We start from the raw sequence: 20,393 nt of genomic DNA, 5'->3' as shown, positions 1-20,393 counted from the left end.
AGAAAATGAATTAATCCTTGTAGATCTTAGTTTCCTCATCTGTAACATAGGAATGATCATAATAATGTATCCTTACAAGGATAGCTCTATAATTTGTAAAAGCCATTAAAAAACAAAAAAGGCCCTGTGTTCAAGAAGTAGGGAAAAAAGTCATTAAGTGTACTAAAATATGCTTTCCCCTTACACAGTGTATATCTCTTGTTGTGTTTTTTTTTGTTTGTTTTCTATTTGCTATCTTTGTAAGAGAAGAAATATTGAAATTTTAAATTAGCACAAATTATACAATTAATATTATGCAATGCCAATTTTAAATTCAAACATAAGAATGTTTAATCTGTATATAAAGTCATTGATATCACACAGTTCTTATTCCATAGCCCATATATGCATATGAGTTTTGTCTTGAAGAGTAGGAACACTGTACAAACTAATTCACTTGTTTGGTTTTACTTTTTGATTGATGCACATTCTACCAATAGCCTCTAGCTATAGTGTATAGCCCATAGGCAGGACAAAGGGAAATTGGTTTGCCCTGTCTTTCTCTTCTTTCTGTATCATTCTTTTAGTATAAATGGTTGAATATAGGGAATTGACATGAGTAAGAACAGATATGATAAAGTTCCTTGGCTGTTTGTGTCTCTTGGAATGGCGTTGCCTTGTTTCTGTGTTGAAAGAGTCTGATTTGAAGTGATTGAATGGCCTTTTGGAAGTATCAGTGCCTCTGCTCATGCATTGATAGATGTAACATGCTTACACTTGTTTTGAGCCCTTAAACTTGTTCTGAGTCCCCTGACCCTCCCACGTCATTGTGGGTCCATAGGAATTGTATACTCTTGGAGCATTGTGAATGGTGTATGCAAATAAGGCAACAAGGAACAGGACATGTGTATTGCATGTAGCTTCTCATCTTTTGTGCATGCTTTATTGTACCATCAAACTTCATTTAAAAACACATGTTCACTGATGAAGTTACTTAGAATATGAAAATGTTGACTGCAGATCATTAACCAAGTGCAGTCCCTTCTGAACATGAGCCTCTGTGCAACTGCTCAGTTTGTACATCCCTAAAGCTGCTCCTGTTGTCCTTAAAGGGTTGTTGGAAGGACCTCATGAGTTAATAAATGCAGATTATCTGGGAGAATTCTTCAGTCTTAGTCAACACTTAGTCAATGTTAACCTATTCTTATTAAACAGAGGTAAACTATTACTCTATTACAGTCGTTTTGTTGTTCAGTAGCTCAGTCATGTCTGACTCTTTGGGACCCCATGGACTGTAGCATTAACTATACCTGAATAAAATTAATAAAATTTTCTTAACTAGAGAACTTCAGTTGAGATGAATGACCCCAGATTTCACATTCAATAAAATAAAAAAGTCTGTGTCAAAGTACAGTATCCACTGAATCAGAAATCCATTCAGGTTCAAATAGCACATGTTTGGTAACACTCTGAGAACAGCAAAGCCTCTTTTAAGAAAACATTCTAGAATATAGTGTTAGGTAGTTAGAATAGGAAAAAAGAGTCCAAAATGGTGGTGGCTAAAAGGCAAAGAAGGGAAAAGCCTGCGAAAATAGAACAAAGGACGACCAGAGGCGTGGAGTGAGGACCGAAGGTAAAACCAACAGCCCTCCTGGCTAGCCCAGTTTACATAGGGCAGGCTCAGGGGGAGGAGAAAACCACATATAAAAGGAGGAGCCAAAACTGAGCTGGGGGCTCCTCTTCTCTTCACGTCTTTTGGGTGGCCTGCCCTTATGCCTCAAGGAGCTGTAACACGGAACTGTAACATTGGTCCTTCCGAGGAAATCACACGGGGCTATAACACTGGTACTACCTAACAGTAGTAAAAAAATAAAAAAAAAGTCTAGTGTAAATGTTGAAAGGACATGAAGAGTCAGACAGATCTATATTCTTAACCTTAACGAGTGCTCAGTGGCATCCAGCTCTTTGTGACCCCACTGACTCTAGCCTGTCAGGCTCCTCTATACGTGGGATTTCCCAGGCAAGAGGACAGGAGTGGGTTGCCATTTCCTCCTCCAGGGGTTCTGCCTGACCCAAGGATCAAATCCACGTCTCCTGTACTGGCAGGCAGATTGTTTACCACTGAGCCACTTGTACAAGTTGTAGATAAAGGTCTAGTTCCTCTCTTTTTTCCACCCCCTTTATGAATGTCCAATTGTTTCAGCATCATTTGTTAAAAAAGGCTATTTTTCTTCTATTGAACTGCTCTTGTACCTTGTCAAAAATCAGTTGAACATAGTTATACTGGTCTATTTTTCTACTTTGAGGCCCTTTGTTCTATTAATATTCCGTGGGGCTCCCCCAGTGGCTCACGTATCTGTTTCTCAAATTTTGGTTAACACATGTAAACCATTTTTTAATTACTCATATTGTGGTCATCATCATTATTATCATCATCATTATAATTAAAATGTGAAAAATTAATTAGCATCAGCACATAAAAGGAATTGTCCTGAGAGGAGGGGAAGGGCAATTAAAAACAAAACATTCAGGGACATACATTTGTAATTTATTTCTGTCGTTATCCAGTTCAAAAAATGTCCTAGCTATAGAGAGACGAGAAAAAATGCTACTATACTGTTTCCCAAATTCCTAAACCAGGCAACATTCTCTTCCTCAACAGGGCTCCCTGTGCCCATACTGTGCTGGCTTTGCTACTGAGCACAGCCGATTCAGTGCCATTGTAATATAACGTTTTATCCTACTCTAAAGACTTCAGGACTGAGCAGTAAGAGTAATCGTGTGCCAGAGATTACATCAAGTTCCAGAAAAAAGGAACTTAAAAAGTGATAACTTTGAATTTACATATCTCTTTTGGAATATATATCATCTCAACTAAATTCATGGATAATATTTCAGCTTTACTCCAAACGAGAGAGAAAACAACATTCAACTATTCAGATTATATGATTTTTTTTTCATTGTTGTTCAGTTCAGTCATTCAGTCATGTCTGACTCTTTGCGACCCCATGGAATGCAGCATACTAGGCTTCCCTATCCATCACCAACTCCTGGAGCTTACTCAAGCTCATGTCCATTGAGTCCGTGATGCCATCCAACCATCTCATTCTTTGTCATCCCCTTCTCCCACCTTCGATCATTCCCGGCATCAGGATATTTTCAAATGAGTCAATTCTTTATATCAGGTGGCCAAAGTATTAGAGTTTCAGCTTCAGCATCAGTCCTTCCAATGAATATTCAGGACTGATTTCCTATTCTTTGTGAGAGTTTTGTGTGTGATATCAACTACAGAAACAAACAGTAGTTTAAAATCATTCTGTTTCTCTTTTTGCTGTGTTTTATATTGTTAATCAACTGTTTAGAGCCTTTCCCTCTAAATCCAACTGATCTTATGTAGCCATCATATTAGATCATCTTAGAACTTCCCTTGTGGCTCAGATACTAAAGAATCTTCCTGCAATGCAGGAGATCAGAGTTTGATCCCTAAGTGAGGAAGATCCCTTGGAGGAGGGAATGGCCACCCACTCCAGTATTCTTGCCTGGAGAATCCCATGGACAAAGGACCCTGGCAGGCTACAGTCCATGGGGAGTCACATACCCTCAAATAAATTAAATTGATCAACTAATGAATACTTTAAATAGTTGGTATTTTAGTAAACATTTGTTGAAATAACTTTCTGGACCAAAATAGGGCTGCTTCTGCCTTGGTGCCATGTCAGTAATCTGAAACTAAGGTAACTTTCATATTCCTGTAAATGCTCTTCTTGACTAGAAACAGTATATGCAGTCAGCCAACCCCCAATTCTGGGCCTTTTCATCCTAATCATAGTCAACTGTGTGGCCCAGACAGTCAGATATTTTCTATTCCTTGTTCTTTATTCTTTAGCTTATAACAGCTTCCTGCCTTCTGCCCCATCTTGCAGTTCTCTGAGTGGAGACTATCCATTTCATGAAGTGTTAGAAGAAATTTGTTTATATCATCTAAATTGTTTTATTTATCATTTTAAAATATTTTTAAGGTGTATAAATCTGTGAAATATTTAGTCAATTATAGTTCTGTGTGCTCAGTCATGTCCGACTCTTTGCAACCCCATGGACTATAGCCTACCTGGCTCTTCTGTCCATGGAATTTTCCAGGTAAGAATTCTGGAGTTGGTTGCCATTTCCTCCTCCAGGGCATCTTCCAAACCCAGGAACTGAACCTGCATCTCCTGTATCTCCCATATTGGCAGGTGGATTTTTTAAAATTGAGTCACCTGGGAATTAATTTTAGGTTTAAGTCTAGTTATTTGTTTCGTATCAAGGAGAAGTTAGAAATTTTAGAGCACAAACGTCTTTTTCTATACTATGGTAGCAATTAGAACATTTTAATAGAAAAAAGGTGCCAGTCATCTCTCAGAATTTACTTTGTTTACTTATTCAAATCATCTTTCTAGAATATCTTATATGCCACAAGTATTTTTGTAGAAACTGAGTGCTTATCATTGAACAAATAGAAAATGTTTCTTCCTTTTTAGTGTTTATTTAGAAATAAATTTTTTTATAATCATTAAGTTATTTGAATTAATTCAATATAAGCCTGTTTATTTAACGTGAATCATATAAACCATCTGAAAATGTGTGCATAAACTTTTTTTTTGTAATTCTTTGCAACCATAAAACACAGTAGGGCAAAAGGTTTTAAATCCATATCCCAAGGCTGGTGCTAAAACCGTACCATTAGAATTGGTAGCAAAGAAAGAAAGGAGGAGAGAATGGAGGGTAGGGGCAGGAACAAAAGCTAGAAGAGGGATATTATATTGCACTTAATTCATTTAATGTAAATTTCTTATTGCTAATTGTGCAACTGGTTATTTCACACCTTGTTGAAATGTTTTTTCTTTTATTGAATGGATAATCATATACATAATAAATTTGCACATGTATAAATTAAACATGGCTATTCCATTAAGAAAAACAATTTTCTTTGAAATTCAAATCAGACAGGGTTAGTAGTTATTCAACTTAAAATGAAATATTAAATAGCTTTATAAGTTAGAAATGAATTTTTAAATTTAATAATTAGCTTCCATTTAAGGTATATTTTATGTCATTAGTGCCATAGACATAAAGTTTTTTGAAGTACTAGTTCAAGTTAATGTTCAAACCCTAATAGCTTAAGTCAGTCATTCTGATACATACACCCAAGTTTATATTCTCTTAAAATAATGATAATGAGGATACTAGCAGCCTGGTCATATTTAATTAGGCATATGGCCCTAATGGTTTACTTGGGAGTTTGAGTCCTGACATGTTTGGCTGGCACAAAAAGAAATCGGATAAAGCCAAGCCATTTTCATACATTTGAAAAGGGCCACATTCATGATGTCTACACCCTCTTTTGGATATTACTGGGATGGAAAACAGAGCCAGGTTAAATGTTAAATGTTTCTTCTCACAGTAAAAAAAAAACATTAAGCTAAACAAAAGGTCTAATATCTTTGAAACAATGTCATTATATTGACTTAGGCAAAAGTACAAAGTAATTCGATTTCAAGTAAACTGTTGACATATATGTCATTATGAACATTTACCATGATGCCTGTAATATACTATTTTAGAAATTAACAATCACCTAAAACTTCCTGTCTCATACAGACATATTTCTTTATTTTTGTGATTGTAAACAAATCTTTCTGGCAAGATTTGATTTTAAACCCATTTACTCACTTTTCCTTAAAAAATGTCTTAGATACTAGTAAACTGGCCTTAGTGTTGCTCCCAGAACATAGCTACACATTTCCCATTTGTACTTCTTTTTGCTCTAATTTCTCCTTAAGATACTATTTCAACATGGTGGGATCCAGTGAAATATAGTGGTCCTAGAGTGAGATTCCCCGAGTTTGAATCCCATCTCTGTTACCTACCAACTGTGTGGGATGTCAGGATCTGTCTCAGCCTGAGTTAAATTTTAGTACAAAATTACAGTACAGAAATTAAAATTTGTCTAGAAAATAAGTACAAAAATATAGTACAAAAGTTGGTACTAAAAATTATAGTACAAAATCTTTGTCTAAAACATATAGTACAAAAGTTACAGTGAGGAATAACTAAGATAATGTTAAGTAAATCATACAAAGCAGTTCCAGGCACATAGTAAACCTGCTGCTGCTGCTGCTAAGTCACTTCAGTCGTGTCCCCCTCTGTGCGACCCCATAGACTGCAGCCCACCAGGCTCCTCCGTCCATGGGATTTTTCCAAGCAAGAGTACTGGAGTGAGGTGCCATTGCCTTCTCCGATAGTAAGCCTACTACAGGTTTAACAGTTATTGTCTCTCAAGTCCTACTTATCCGTCAAACCTCTCATGAACACTGCTTTGCAGCACCACCACCATGATCACTCTCCCCTGTGTCCCAAAGGCTTTACTTCTTTGATTCCAATATTCAACCTTATGTTATTGTTATTTCTGCCCTAGTCTTTCTTCCTTAATAGACTATAACTTTCTTAGGGTGCAGCTTGTGTCTTACTTCTTTATAAAACTCTAAGGTATATTCACTTGAGAAATATATGGTAACATGAAAAAACTGAGAATCCAAAAGTTTGTAAGGATAATATGTCATTGGAACCTGCAATGGCATGTATATTATTTGCTCTAGTGCATATGTGTAATATTCTGTCTTTGGACATATGGCAGGGGGGCAAATATCTTGTTAATTGTTTCAGAGTTGTAGTAAATTCATGCACGTTTGCACGGCTATACACTGATGGTTCTGTAAGTGAAATAAGTGTTTTTAAGATGGGGCCAATGCAGCCAGTGTATATATTGCCAACTGTTGTGTCATCAGGATTGTTCACACACACACTTATTTTCCTTCTTCTGGCCACAACATAAGATTTCACTTCCTACTCATTTTGACGTTAGGTGTTGCTAGGTGACCTATTGTGGCTGATGAAATGTGAGTGGATATGTCCTGGTGAAAGTTTTAAAACCAACGTGTAGTTCTTCATATATCTTCCCCCATCTCCTGCCATCAAAAAAAAAAAAAAAAAATTTGAGAATAAAGCATGTGGGCCTGAATTTCTGACTGATTGCTATTATCATGATCTCTATCCTTCTCCCCCATGCACCTGTATTAAAAATATCCTGTGAAATACTGTTGTCTTGTTTAGCACCAGCCTGCTATTTGAGTGGGGCTGTGATTGTCATTCTGAAATTAGGAGAAAGGCTTGATGTTATATGGCAATGTTATATGACACTGGAGACTTTGGGAGATCATTAAGTTATGGTATTAGAGCCCTCATGAAGATGATTAGTGCCCTTATGAAAGAGACCCCAGGATTTTTCCTTGTCCCTTATACTGTGTTAGGACACAGTGAAAATACAGCTCCTTAAAAGCCATGAAGTGAGCCATCACCAGGCAACAAGTCTTCCAGTCCTTTAATTTTGGCTTTCTCTGCATCCAGAACTGAAAAAATAAATTCTGCTATTTATAAACTACCAAGTCTATGGTATTCTGTTAGAGCAACCTTAACAAAAGATTTTAATAGAAACTAGACACTTCAAAAATGACAAAAGTTCCTACAATTGAAAATTATATATCATAGCAAGAACCAAGAAAATCACAACTTGATTAAGAAAAGGCAATCAACTGATGATAACACCATGATGTAGTATCTTTAAAGAATTCTAAATTAGCCATTATAAAACTATAATCAACAATGAATTATAAGTTCACTTGGAACAAATAAAAGAAAAGAAAATCAAGGCATGTAGAAGTGATAAAGTAAAATCAAGTGAGAAGTACACAATTTTTAAAAATATCACAAGAAAGAACAATTAAAACTTGCCAAATTGGCTCAATAATGGAGTGTAAGGGACTGAGGACAGAGTCAGTGCACTTAAGAATCCTGTGAAACATTTAAGAAAATATAAGAGGAAGGAGATCTTTCCATCTCATTTTATGAGACCAGTATTACTTTTCCCCAAAATCAGCCAGACCAGTATGACTTATACAAGAATCCTTAACAAAATATTAGCAAGCCTGATCTAGCAATGTAAAAGTAATTATGTACCATAACTATTTGAAATTTATTCTAGATATTCAAGTCTGACTCAACATTTAAAATCAATCAATATAATTGAGAATATTAGCAAGCTATAGAAGAAATATATGATCATACCAGTTGACACAGAAAAAAAAAATGAAAAATTTCCAGTGCTTGTTAGTAGTAAAAACCTTGAGCAAGTTAAAAATAAAGGGTAGTTAATAACATGATAAAGATTGTCTCCAAAAAACTTAAAGCTAACTTTATGCTTAATGGTTAAAACGAAATATTCATCACCTAAAGATCATGATCAAGGTAATATCACTACTCCTGTTCAATGTAATTCTTGAAATTCTAGTCACTGCAGTAAGTCAAAAAGAAAATAAGGGACATGCAGATTGGAAAAGGAAGTAATAAAACTATTTTCATATGGCATGAATGTCTACATAAAAAGTTCCTAATAAATCTACAGAAATTAACTCAAAATGGATTACAGACATAAATTTTAAATGTAGGCTATAAACTTCTTGGGAGAAAACAAACAACAACAAGCAAAAAATCTCCTGGAACCAGGGTTAGGCAAAGTTCTTAGACTTGACCCCAAAAGCACAATATATGAAAAGGAAAGATGATATATTGGATCTCATCACAATTTTAAAAACATATAATTTGGCAAAAACCAATGTAAAGGGAATGAAAATTCAAACTACAGAATGGGAGAAATATTTGCAAATCTCTTATCTGATGAAAAACTAGTACCTAGGATATATAAAGAACTGTCAAAACTCAACAGAAAAAATGCAGTTAGAAACTGGGCAAAAGAACCACAGACATTTCACTGAAGAGGATCTGCAGATGGCAAATAAGCACATGAAAATATGTTCAGTATCATTAACCATTAGAAAAATGCAAATGAAGCCTACAATGAAATATCACTATATACCTAGTGAATACTTAAAATAATAAATAGTGACAGTATCAAATACTGGCAAGGATTTGGAGAAGCTGAATCACTCATACATTGCTGGTGAGAATATAAAATAAGACAGTCTCTCCAGAAAATAATTTGACATTTTTGTATAAAACTAAACAAGCAGTGTGCATATGGCACAGCAATTTCACTCTTGATCATTTATCCTGGAAAATGAAAGCTTAGGTTTACTCAAAGTCCTGTACATGAATATTAACAACATTGTATGTAATATTTGTTTTATTTATAGTAGCCAAAAATGAGACTCAAACCAGATGCTCTTTAACAGGTAGATGTTTAAACAAACTGTGAGGTATATATGCCATGGAACACTGCACAACCATAAAAACAATGGGCTGTGCACACATGCATCAACTTGTATGCAGAGTCCCAAATTAGTTGTGCAATATTATTTTCTGGATTTCAAGAAGGAACATGGCATGTTTATAAATTAGTGCAAAAATGTATTTATCAATGAAAGATATAGTTAGTTGACCTTTCATGAAAGAGAGAGAGAGGGGAGAAAAAAGAGGAGAGAGAGAGAGAGAATATAGTTTGATTTATCTTAATTCCTGATTTTGCCTATTGTAAAATGTGGCTCAGGATTCTAAGACAATTTTAAATAATAAGCATTTTTGTGATTTTTTAAAATCTGAAGCAGTTAAAGCACCACTTACAACTGCCAAACACTAAAAGCTGCAGTATAATAACCCTCAAAAAAATTTTAAGCAAAAATGTACAAACTGAATTTACCAATAATATATAGCACTAATACAACCACATTGAACTAAATTTGAACTACTTCTAAGAACATATAGTACAAACATATATGTGGGTATTTGTTTTGTTTCTTTGAAGAGTTATCTTGATGTTCAACCAAAATCCCCAGCTTCTTAATAAAGGGTTTAAAAATAGATTTTTTTTTTTTTAAGGAGCCTGGCTCCTTCAGCCATTTCATTCATCTATTCATTTTCCCTGTTTAACCTTGTACTTTAAGTTTTGTTTTCTACTCATAGCTGCTAGTTTTTTCCCTCAGTGTGATGACTAAAATGAAAGCTTTAGATTCTCATTAAAGTTTCAGTTGCATTCAGACAGCATTCAGCTGAGTGTTCAGAATATACTGAAACAAAACAAAAAAAAATTGCTGCAAAATGCTGTGATTATGTGAGTATTCGTTCTGCCTACAAAGAACTGCTTTGATGATCTCTTCTGTAGAGCTTTTGAAAGTACATGTTTTCCTTTAGAATCTTGAATTCAGCTCAGGGGAGTCTAAACTAAAATAGAGATTTAGATAAATTAAGAATACCACATTAAAAAAGAGCTGGTCCTGTACCATAAAGAGTTAAAGGTACTGAGAATATTTTACCCAATAGAGAGCAAGCATCATGAAGGGTGAACATGCATCCCAGTTCCCCTGGTACAGTACATACCTGTTAACCTAACATACTTTTAGTATTACTCCTTTTATTTACATAAGTGTCTTGGTTTTGACAAGGATTTATATGGCAACCCTAATTATAATGTGCATAGTAACTGCCTTTCGTTGTTTGAAAGACTATCATATGAGGAAGGCATTAGTCTAAATTTGCATGAATCAGGGATAGAAATATTTCAGTGAGCAGAAGCTTTAAAAACCCACATTTTTGGATCAATATAAGCAGGATCCTTTAAATTTGGGAAAAGCCTCTCTTCAAAAGAAGAGATACTACTATTTAATGTAGAAGAATAGCTTGTCAAGTTTTGCAGGAGATTTCAGTGAATTATTGGATTAAAGGATATATATGTTTTCTTACAAAATTTTTCAGTTTTTGAATATGATAAGAAAAGAATAGCATCATTTCTTGAGTACAGTTATCTAATTCTTCTTCAAAGTTTGACATTTAGTTTATCTCTCTAAATTTATAAGACAATGTTATTATCCATTCCTTTCCCCCTTTTTAATGAAGAAACTGAAATTTGCTGTGTCTTAGTAACTTGCCCGAAGTCACCATCAACTTTATAGTGATTCTGTTTAAAACCTGGCATTCTGGTTCCCATAATGATACTATTGATCATGCTTATTATAATTAATATGACTAAAATGACACACATATTTTTAATAGTGAAATTTGTTATTGAGTATTCAGTACATCCAGGTACTCTGGTAGACGCTTTTCACATCGTCTTCTTATAAGAACCCTATGAAATATGTATTGGTCAGGACTCTCTTGCATGCAGGTGATTGAAGTCCAGTTCAATTTGATTTAAAATGCCAGCACACCACTGAAAACCCATTGTTCATGCTGGCCTTGTAGCTATTGGATCCAAGTGCTTCAACAAGATTATCAGGTATAACATATCCATATATATATATAGATAGTCTCATCTCTTTAAAGGCTTCATTTTACTCTGTGTTTGCTTAATTCTTAGGCAGGCTTTCTTCATGTATGGCAGAATATCTCTGACAATTCTGTGTTTATGTCATCTTCCCAGGCAACAATATCAAGAAAGAACATAAAGTGCCCATGCTTTCAGTTAGTCTTTTATTTCTGAACTGTGGCTGTGTACAGAAATGTAGGATAATTTGGTTGGCTGACCTATTAACATGATCATCACTCAAGGTCAAGACACATTAATTGGCAGCTCCACTATAACCCAATGGATAGAGTTCCTAAAAGAAATAAAGAGTGTCATTGTCAGAAGGAGAAGATATACTAGACTGGCTAAGATATAAATATCAAATAAACATTAGATATCCAAAAAATCATCACAGCCTATTGCATTAGCCCTAAGTTATATGCCCAGTTCAGTTCAGTTCAGTTCAGTCGCTCAGTCGTGTCCGACTATTTGCAACCCTATGAATTGCAGCAGGCCAGGCCTCCCCGTCCATCACTAACTCCTGGAGTTCACTTAAACTCACGTCCATTGAGTTGGTGTTGCAATCCAGCCATCTCATCCTCTGTTGTCCCCTTATCCTCCCACCCCCGATCCCTCACAGCATCAGAGTCTTTTCCAATGAGTCAACTCTTCGCATGAGGTGGCCAAAGTACTGGAGTTTCAGCTTTAGTATCATTCCTTCCAAAGAACACCCAGGATCAGTCTCCTTTAGAATGGACTGCTTGGATCTCCTTGCAGTCCTAGGGACTCTCAAGAGTCTTCTCCAACACCACAGTTCAAGAGCATCAATTTCTCAGCACTCAGCTTTCTTTACAGTCCAACTCTCACATCCATACATGACCACAGGAAAAATCATAGCCTTGACTAGACGGACCTTTGTTGGCAAAGTAATGTCTCTGCTTTAAATATGCTATCTAGGTTGGTCAAAACTTTCCTTCCAAGCAGTAAGCGTCTTTTAATTTCATGGCTGCAATCACCATCTGCAGTGATTTTGGAGCCCAAAATCAAGTCTGACACTGTTTCTGCTGTTTCCCCATCTATTTCTTATGAAGTGATGGGACCAAATGCCATGATCTTCATTTTCTGAATGTTGAGCTTTAAGCCAACTTTTTCACTCTCCTCTTTCACTTTCATCAAGAGACTTTTTAGTTCTTCTTCACTTTCTGCCATAAGGATGGTGTCACCTGCATATATGAGGTTATTGATGTTTCTCCCAGCAGTCTTGATTCTGACTTGTGCTTCTTCCAGCCCAGTGTTTCTCATGGTGTACTCTGCATATAAGTTAAATAAGCAGGGTGACAATATACAGCCTATGCAACGATAATTTTCAAACCCAGGACTGTATATTTTGAAATTTCTATACCTGCTTTGTAACCACTTTGCAATCTCTATTAACAGAAAAATTTGTTTAATATGTATATTTATACATTCTGGTTAAATTTCTTACACATGAATTTCTCTATTTTTTTCTACTATATTTTTATAGTTATTTTACTAAAGGAAATCAAACACTGTGTATTCAAAATGACCTAAATGAATAATTCAGTTCTCAAATCTTTAGCTTTAAAAATAAAGTAATGCAGTAATTCAGAATAACTAAGACACATCTCCCCAAACAAAACAGATCACATTGAGAAAGGATACATAATACAAACTGGTTTAATTTTTGAGAATGGCAGTAATTATAATTGGTCAAATAATTGATAATTAATGAATTTTTGTATTTCATGTAAATAGTTTAGAAGCATACATTATTATCAAATTGCTTGCTTTGAGTTTTCTAGTTCTCTAGCATATTGAGCAGTTATCTTTTATATGGCCTCTTATTTTGTGTAAACACTTGCAACAAATTGTTTTCACTTTATCAAGCAATCGCCATTGTATTCCTACTCATTTTCTGAAAATCTCTGGAAATCATTCATTATTCCTTTAGTAAAATATAGATTGGAAATGTAATTCTTTCTCTCTTTTAGAAAGGTGAGAAATATATGTTCTAATTCCAATGCTGTTCTGTTAAATCTAGTGAGGGAAAATTAAGAGTGTAAATTGAAGGCAGAAATGTATTGCTAATGTCTATAGCAAAAAAGCAAAATGGCTGTCTGAGGAGGCCTTACAAATAGCTGTGAAAAGAGAAGCAATAAGCAAAGGAGAAAAGGAAAGATATAATCATCTGAATGCAGTGTTCCAAAGAATAGCAAGGAGAGATACAAAAGCCTTCCTCAGCGATCAATGCAAAGAAATAGAGGAAAACAACAGAATGGGAAAGACTAGAGATCTCTTCAAGAAAATTAGAGATACCAAGGGAACATTTCATGCAAAGATAGGCTCGATAAAGGACAGAAATGGTATGGACCTAACAGAAGCAGAAGATATTAAGAAGAGGTGGCAAGAATACACGGAAGAACTGTACAAAAAAGATCTTCAAGACCCAGATAATCACGATGGTGTGATCACTCATCTAGAGCCAGACATCCTGGAATGTGAAGTCAAGTGGGCCTCAGAAAGCATCACTATGAACAAAGCTAGTGGAGGTGATGGAATTCCAGTGGACCTATTTCAAATCCTGAAAGATGATGCTGTGAAAGTACTGTACTCAAATGCCAGCAAATCTGGAAAACTCAGCAGTGGCCACAGGACTGGAAAAGGTCAGTTTGCCTTCCAATCCCAAAGAAAGGCAATGCTAAAGAATGCTCAACCTACCACACAATTGAACTCATCTCACAAGCTAGTAAAGTAATGCTCAAAATTCTCCAAGCCAGGCTTCAGCATTACATGAACCGTGAACTTCCAGGTATTAAAGCTGGTTTTAGGGAAAGCAGAGAGGAACCAGAGATCAAATTGCCAACATCCACTGGATCATGGAAACAGGAAGAAAGTTCCAGAAAACACATCTATTTCTGAAGCTTTATTGACTATGCCAAAACCTTGGACTGTGTGGATCACAGTAAACTGTAAAATTCTGAAAGAGATGGGAATACCAGACTACCTCACCTCCCTTTTTGAGAAACCTATATGCAGGTCAGGAAGCAACAGTTAGAGCTGGACATGGAATAACAGACTGGTTCCAAATAGGAAAAGGGGTACGTCAAGGCTGTATATTGTCACCCTGCTTATTTAACTTGTATGCAGAGTACATCATGAGAAATGCTGGACTGGAAGAAGCACAAGCTGGAATCAAGATTGCCGGAAGGAATATCAATAACCTCAGATATGCAGGTGACACCACCCTTATGGCAGAAAGTGAAGAGAAACTAAAAAGCCTCTTGATGAAAGTGAAAGAGGAGAGTGAAAAAGTTGGCTTAAAGCTCAACATTCAGAAAATGAAGATCATGGCATCCGATCCCATTACTTCATGGCACATAGATGGGGAAACATTGTCAGACTTTATTTTTGGGGCTTCAAAATCACTGCAGATGGTGATTGCAGCCATGAAATTAAAAGACGCTTACTCCTTGGAAGGAAAGTTTTGACCAACCTAGATAGCATATTTAAAGCAGAGACATTACTTTGCCAACAAAGGTCCGTCTAGTCAAGGCTATGTTTTTTCCAGTGGCCATGTATGGATGTGAGAGTTGGACTGTGAAGAAAGCTGAGTGCTGAGGAATTGATGCCTTGAACTGTGGTGTTGGAGAAGACTCTTGAGAGTCCCTAGGACTGCAAGGAGATCCAAGCAGTCCATTCTAAAGGAGACTGATCCTGGGTGTTCTTTGGAAGGACTGATGCTGAAGCTGAAACTCTAGTACTTTGGCCACCTCATGCGAAACGTTGACCCATTGGAAAAGACCCTGATGATGGGAGGGATTGGGGGTGAAAGGAGAAGAAGATGACAGAGGATGAGATGGGTAGATTGCATCACCGACTCAATGGACATGAGTTTGGGTAAACTCTGGGAGTTGGTGATGGACAGACAGGCCTGGCTGCTGAGATTCATGGGGTTGCAAATAGTCGGATATGACTGAGTGACTGAACTGAACTGAACTGAACTGATATAGCTATATGATCCTAGATAAGTCATTTTGAGGTCAGCATCTCAATTAAAGAATGATATATGCCATGATTTAAATTTCCAGAATGAGCCATGGAGAGTGATAATTTTTTTGACTGTCCTCACCCCATAAATAAATTAATTTATGGAAAACTTAAACAACCAGAGGAACAAAAGTAAAACATTGACATGCTAAAATTAGAAAGCAAAATTGAGGGTTAAATCAAAATTACACACTGTTAAACACATGGTACCTACATATGTTTGACTTTCAAGTAACTTCCAATAAAATTTTTGGTAGTAAAGAATCTATTTGGGCTTCCCATGTGGCACTAATGGTAAAGAACCTGCCTACCAATACAGCAAATATTAGATATGGATTTTGATCCCTGCATGGGGAGGATCCCTGGAAGAGGGCATGGCAACCCACTGCTGTATTCTTGCCTGGAAAATCCCTTGGACAGAGCAGCCTGATGGACTATACTGTACATAGGGTCAAAAAGAGTCAGACACAACTAAAGCGACTTAGTATGCACATGAAGGATCTGTTTATCTTTTTTATGGATAAAATGTCTTGATGTAGATATAGGTTGAGTAAATATCTCTGCTCTATCGTGCACCTGAAAAGCTTCTAGTGAAAAAGTCTTTCAAAACAAATAATAGATTTGAAAATCATATGGTTATCATCAAAGGTAGTCACTTTTCTTATACATTTCCTATTGATTCAGCAGTGTAATATACAAGTCTCCTCAGTTAAAAGCACGATAACAAAACATCCTGTTCCTCTTGAAACACGTTCTAACATTGTAATATGTTTTGGGGGCTTTCTCAGTGGCTCAGTGATAAAGAATCCAGCTGCTAATGCAGGAGACACAGGTTGGTTCTCTGAGTCAGGAAGATCACCTGGAGAAGAAAATGACAACCACTCCAGTATTCTTGACTAGAAAATCCCATGGACAGAGGAGCCTGGCAGGCTGTAGTCCATGGGGTCACAAGAGTCAGACATGACTTAACAACTGAACAACAGTAGTGGTATGTTTTTACATGTGAATTTTCTGGTTTTAATGCTTACTTTTATAGTATGTGGTTACACAAAATATGTAGTTCACACGATACGTGCATGATGCTCAGATTGCCTTTTCAGTTCTCCTGATTTTGGAGTTCTAGTTCTTGATTGTAATATTTTACTCTCTACTTTCAATAAATGTACAGAATCTCAAGTACATTCAAAACCAAAATCTGTGTCCGTGGAGATCAGCTACCAGCTTAAGTCCTAAAAGGTAACAGCAATATAACATAATTAAGAGAAAAGAAATTGAGTTGTAAACAGATTTGAAGAGTTGGAGGTTGCTTTATCTAGAAAAGAAAAAGTATATAGTGATTCTTTGCAACATCCCCATTTCTGTTTCTGTCAAATTCTTAGTGAGTTTTGTTGTTGTTCAGTCCCTAAGTCATATCCTACTCTTTGTGATCCCTTAAACTGCAGCACACCAGGGTTCCCCCTCCTTTACTGTTCTCAGAGTTTGCTCAAACTCATGTCTGTTGCGTCTATGATGCCATCCAACCATCTCATTCTCTGTTGCCCCCTTCTCCTCCCATCCTCAGTCTTTCCCAGCATCAGTCTTTTCCAGTGAGATGGCTGTTTGTATCAGGTGGCCAAAGTTGGAGCTTCAGTTTCAGCATCAGTCCTTTAAGTGAATATTCAGGGTGGATTTCCTTTAGGATTGACTCATTTGATCTTCTTGCTGTCCAGGGGACTCTAAAGAGTCTTCTCTAGCACCACAGTTTGGAAGCATCTAGTTTTTGGTGCTCAGCTCCTCTGTCCATGGAATTCTCCAGGCAAGAATACTGAGTGATTATTTATCTCCCTCTCCAGGGGATCTTCCTTACCCAGGGATCAAATCTGTGTCTCCTGAATTAAAGGCAGATTCTTTACCATCTGCACCACCAGGAAAGCCTGTCCTAATGAGTTTGGTTCTAAAAATTTTGATGATTTATTTACTCATATTTTTCTCTACAGCATCTCATTAGATAATCTTGCATCCTATATTTTTTCTCTGTGTGGACATGCAGCTTACTCAAATTGGCAAGCATCAGTCATCTTTACTCTTAAACCCATCGTCAACTGCTTCCAAATATAGACAACACTTTATTTTCCATCAAGTGATGTTTTAGTCTTGAATTTTTATATTAAATGACTGCATATTATTTAAGTATTCTTATTTTATGTGGGATCCATTAATGTATCCACATGATTTTTCTGTTTAACAATAACATAGTTTTTTTTTCTTTTCTTTTCTTGCGCTTTGCATGAAGAAACTATCAAACCCTTTTTTTTTTTTTTTTTCCCAAAGACAACATATGCAGGAGTATTCATTACTCCACCAAAATAGATCTGATATTTTGGTACCCAGAATTCTCCTTCTGTATGCCAGATGCTTGAAGCCACGTGGCACTTATCATATTTTAAACAAATAAATGTGAATTATACAAGATGGGTAAAGGGTAGTGTTACATGTGTGCCATCATTATTCAGACTATATTAATCTTCCCTGAAATGTTAAATATCATTTAAAGAAGGAATTCTGCAATTCAGGGAATAGATACAGCAAATAAATCAACATATTGAACTAACCTCATGCATAATATTGGAAGTCTTTGAGACAAAGAACAAATACTTTATGTTGACATAAAATACAAAATGTAAAAGGTCATTGAATTGTGGACATATTGTTTTATAAGAACAACTGTCTTCTTGTTCTCAGAGAGATTTTTTAAAGTTATTATTTATGGGAACATTTTATGTTAGATGAAAGAAAGATTTCTATAAATTCAGTTTCAAAATTTGTGATGAAAATAATGTCTTATATCAAGTGTATAAATGTGTAGTGTGATACAACTTAAAAGTCATACATATATATCTTTCTATATTTATTTTATTCTATTACATGTTGATGTTGAAATTTTCTTACATACTTTTTGTTGATATCTGATAATGAGTATAGTTATTAGCATAGTTTGTTTATCTTATTTATTTCTTGTATGCTTCTGCTCTCTGTATTAGATTTTTCTTTTGTGCATACATGATAAGTTGCTCAGTCATGTCCAGCTCTTTGCGACCCTATGGTTGGTAGCCTACCAGGCTCCTCTGTCCATGGGATTCTCCAGGAAAGAATACTAAAGTCAATAGCCGTTCCCTTCTCCAGGGAATCTTCTGACCCAGGGAATGAACCTGCTTCTCTTTCATTGCAGGCAGGTTCTTTACCCACTGAGCCACCTTGGAGGCCCAGTTTTCTCATTATTACATCCTAATTCTATTTAAATTACTCCTTAAGTAGTTTTCCTACCCATAGACTTTTTTCTTTTAGAAAATTCTCCTTAGGTGCTTATTTATCCTAACATATTACTGTTTCAGGCCTCTTATTTCACTTCAGCTTCCATGTTTTCTGTCTTCTAGACATAAAACTCAACTGTTTCAGCATAGCTCCTATATTGCACCAGAAGATAGACAAGAGTTTCTGAATCCTCTTCCTTACCTTATCCTCAAATCACAGGCTACTCAGTATGCTTAGGATTTCTCTTCATTTTGCTTTCAGCAGTCAAAAGCATGGAAGATACCCTATCTGTCCTCTCAGACAACACTAAACACCTAGGATGTTTATCAATATTTCACCAATATTTGTCAATATTTAAGCTTAAATGATAATTTTAAAATGGAGATAAATGTTAGTTATCTCTTTCTATATGGAAAAGCTACATATACACCTATGAAAAGATTGTGTGCACGTAAGCATGTATGGAAGAAATATACACAAATCTATGGATCTCTGGCAAAAATAGTGATAGGTGGAGGTTATATTTTAAATAATGTTGGAGGTTTTCTTCAATAGTCACATAATACACAAAGAAAAAGATGTATGAAATTTTAAACAGGAAAACTTGTGAAAATTGTTTGTGAAACACCTAACTCTTTCCTACTGTAATTAATTTAGTAATTTATTGTGTCTTATGGCACCGTCTTTCAGTGTTCTTAAAAGTTATTTGTGTTCTTGAACTGTTATTTAAATCCTCTCCTGTTTATTTTTCACATGCAAATCTGGTCTCCCCAACTAGCTTGTTTGGGTCCTTGGGGAAGATGACTTTTTCATATGTTACTGTGAACAGTTAAAAGTAACTCACAGAGACCTGGTATAGAGTAGGGAATTTAGTATTTTTTTTTATATGATGTAATTTGACTTTGTCATTTTCTATGAGAATTCTACTCATAGAACAGCTCATAGCTACTGTCTATGTAGAAGCTTTTGTTCTACAGTTTACTATTTTGAACATATAATCAAACTTGCACTTTAATTTTATATATTCACACATATTCACGTATGTGTGAATTTAGAAAATTTCCTCTGTAGAACAGATTTATTAAATCCCAAAGCTGATTATATCCATTATCCTTTCTAACAGATATTTCTTATTTGTTTTAATTCTCAAGTTCTCCTAATTATTAAACACAGGCTATTAAAAGAATATTTTTACTTTAGTAAGAAACATAAGTAGTATATTTTCTTGTGGTCCATAGATTGATAGAGTGAATAAAAGAGTGAAATAATGTGAATATTTATATAACTTTGTATTGTGATACTTTTAATAGTAGAGAACTTTTCAGTTTGTTCTTTTGAAATTTTTTGCTACAGGTACAAGATACCACAGTGCAAACTAGTTGAAACCAAATGTGTGACAAACAGAGATTTGGAGATGGAATACAAATTTTAGAAGACTTAATAGGGCAAGTGACAAAACTAAAGTGTTTCTCCTTCAGGGTCAGTTTCATTTCATCATGTTTCTCTCATGGCTGAGATAGAAGCTCTTTGAAAGCTGCAGTGTTAATTGCTCAGTCCTCAGCATCTAGAATGGTGTGCTTGGTTTATTGCACTCAAACAACATTTGTTGCATGGACAGAAACAGTTGAATCTGGTATGCCAGGGCCAGAATAATATATTCTGTTTGCTCCAGTAGAATAGTTCTGAAAGTGAAAGTGAAAGTGAAAGAGTTAGTTGCTCAGTT

This window comes from Budorcas taxicolor, chromosome 17 (assembly GCF_023091745.1).
Source record: "Budorcas taxicolor isolate Tak-1 chromosome 17, Takin1.1, whole genome shotgun sequence".
In the NCBI taxonomy this organism is placed as follows: domain Eukaryota; kingdom Metazoa; phylum Chordata; class Mammalia; order Artiodactyla; family Bovidae; genus Budorcas; species Budorcas taxicolor.
This window is presented reverse-complemented; position numbering follows the sequence as displayed.